General features: G+C 34.0%; 1 pseudogene; it reads right to left on the reverse strand.

The window, feature by feature from the left end:
* Positions 1-226: 226 nt before the first annotated feature.
* Positions 227-1,026, reverse strand: LOC125594668 (annotated as a pseudogene).
* Positions 1,027-3,251: the final 2,225 nt, after the last annotated feature.

Raw genomic sequence — 3,251 nt, forward strand, 5'->3', positions numbered from 1 at the left:
AATTTTATATCAATAATAAACACTTTAATATTTTTTAGTAAGTGTGATAATCCTATTAGTTCTTTTGGATAAACCAAATGTATACGATCCAATGATTTGCACGCATGATAGGAATCTAGAACACAATAGCTTTTCAACTTAAATTGCTACATTACACGTTGTAAAGAGCAACAAGGAAAAGATTTTTATTTATCCATTTTAATTGTAAAAGGTTTGCACACATATGTGTTATCTGGCCCTCATCAGAGCCTAACGGAAGAAATAGTACCGACCTAGTGCCGGTCTTAGCCGGATCAAGAGGAAGTAAAACGGGTGGGTAAAACTCGGACCGGACATAGCACTACTATACAAGACAAGACATCCTTCTTGTTGTGACAAGCCCCCATGAAGCTCTGGACCGCAGTTGCAAACAACTGTGCGAATCTAACGCGCTTAAGTCCCTAGTACACTGAAACCAAACCGTTTAGTGTCAACAAACGGTGTCAGCTGTGTCTTACCTTTACCTAAACCTTGACTCTCAGGCAAAACCGCTTCAGACCTATTTTATCAAAGAGTTTCCCAAGCTCATTATCGAACGTTTTGGGGTCTGTTTCGGTTACGTTAGCGACGTTGTAGTATATGAGACCAGCACCCGTGTCTAGCTTCCCAATGAAATCTCTTGGCTGTAACGTAAGAAGCAGAAGTCGTACAAGATCCTTGCGTCAGATTGGTTCGGACAGACTTCACGGATTTTCTTGGCAGCGTCTTGGATGCAGGTGGTGCAGTCGTCTTGCTGATGTCACCTCTGCATTGAGCAAGTCCGTAGACATTATCTTTCTTGTTGTAACTTGAGGAGTTGGTTGTAACGAAGCCTTGTGAAGGAGTCTGTGAGGACGAGGGTAGCGGGATAGAATCGATGTTCTTGGAGATTTGGCTGCTGCTTGAGACGTTTGAGTTTTTTGTTGCAGAGGTCCCATATTGAATCTGCTGCGGAGCAGCTGCATACAGGGCCAATAGAAGGAGACATCTGGCAATGAATGTCTTCATTTTTTTGGTTTAATAAACTACTTGTTTTTTGGGATGTATATCTTGAATTGTCACTAGGAGGAGAGCCTATTTTATAGAACCAAACGTTAACTATTCTAGAACGTGTATCTTTAAAAGTCGGTCAAAAACGCACATCGGCAAGTTGGAAGTTGGAAAATTATTGTTTTAAAAATAAAATACAAATATGATACACAGACAAGTCTATATAGCAGCCAAATACTTGTGACCAATCAAACTAATGAATGGGTCACTTATCCCTCACCAGAGATTGGTATTTTGGTATTTGTTTATGACAAAATAGATCAGAATGTATAAAGAAATAGTAATTAGCTGGGAGATTTCTAGATGGCATCACATGAAGGTCAATATAAATGGAGCAGAAATTGTTGACTCTATATGATTGATAATCTTAATGCTTCACGTCAACGTTAACGCGAAAGTGGAGCAACGTCGACCACTTGTCTCTTTGTAAAAAGTCTCCACGCCTTATAAACAAACTCCCTACCATTGAGGGACCATGATCTTTTATAATGGCCATTTTCTAACTTTTTATGGTGAGATGAAGTTGAGCTCTTGTGCATTGATAAGAACCTGTAAGACGTGGAACGTGATGAATTCTGAACGAGGAACGATGCTTCTATATATCTATTTGGATCCAATTTAAACTGTTTGGTTCATAATAATTTGATGTTCATCTTTAGCAAATATTTTAAGAGCTTCTCTTTCTAAGAGCATGATTATTGGAGGTTTTTAAAGTGAAATTCTTATCGGAATATAAGAACCCGTCTTTTAACTTTTAACTAAAAAGTAAAAAATCGGCTCTTAAACTCTTATTTAAGAACTTGTTCTTAATTTTTTTAGTTAAAAGTTAAGAGACGAGTTCTTATATTCCGATAAGACCCACCCTACACCACCCCATACTAAGAACTCCGGGTTAATCATGCTCTAAAAACCCCCAATAATCATGCTCATAGGTTTGTAAATGACCAACTTCTTATTCAACATCGGATTTATTAACTCGAATTGTAATAACTATAATAAATAGTACAATCATCATTACAAGTTTACAAGGAGCCACAATACATAAAAAGCAGGAAGAATGTACTCTATTCGACAAGAAGTGGGCAGAGACCCCAATTGACAGAGAATGTTTGTTTTAAGGTTTGTAATTGCAATGTATGGTTTGGTCATATCGTTTTCCAATACAGTAGGTTTAATCATTTCTACCAAGTTCCTTATTTTTGGAATCAATTATATTCTATATAATCTAGTTTTGTATTTGCACTTCCCATAACTCTACAACGTTTTTTTTAGTTCGATATATCTATTTTAGGGGTGGCCACTTCTGTTATTTTCTCGGTTGGTTCGGTTTGTTTGGTTAGTTTCATTCTAGTATTTTCCAACTGAAGTAAACCATAGTTTGTTTGATTCGGTTTGTGTTCTGTTCAGTTTGTATTCAGTTCGGTTTGTATTTGGTTTGATTTGTTTTTTGTATCGTTTAATTAGGTTATTCTTAGTTTAAGTTGTCTAAGAAAAATTATGTTTTAAAACATAAATTATGTAAACATAAACTATGTGAACTAAATTCAATATAAAACTGAAACAAAACATTTTAAAAAGATTACAAAATATATAGAATTAAACAAATGAAAGTTAATAAAGTAAAAAAAAACCAACATCATTAATAATGTTTCTTATATCATTAAATAGTCTGCAGTAAAATCATCTTTAATGTGATATCATCAAAAAATCTGCAACAAATCAATAACTTATATATTTTCATACACAAACTATACGTGTATAATTTATATCTTTACTACTTTCAACCCATGATTCCATTATCATAAACCTAGATATTCTTTTCCCATGAAGTTTAGTTAGAACTGACACCCCAAAAAAAAGATCTGGACGTAAGAAAAATATGCAGGAAAGAGACGCTATGGAGGAACACTTTTGTGAAGTGATTTGCGAAGTGATTTTGCCCATGTCTTTTCACAATCAATTTAACAAAACAAATATGACATGGCTACTGAAATTGATGACATATCTTATAGCTTAATATGACATGGACAATTGCATTTAATGTTAATTTATATTTCTGATAAAACATTTTAAAATATGGTAATAACTCAATATTACATTTAATGTCAATTTATATTTTGAAATTTTATTAGAATATGGGAATAAACTCATACATAATCATTAAAATAAATATATTCAAATAT

Source organism: Brassica napus (assembly GCF_020379485.1).
Source record: "Brassica napus cultivar Da-Ae chromosome C3 unlocalized genomic scaffold, Da-Ae chrC03_Random_23, whole genome shotgun sequence".
In the NCBI taxonomy this organism is placed as follows: domain Eukaryota; kingdom Viridiplantae; phylum Streptophyta; class Magnoliopsida; order Brassicales; family Brassicaceae; genus Brassica; species Brassica napus.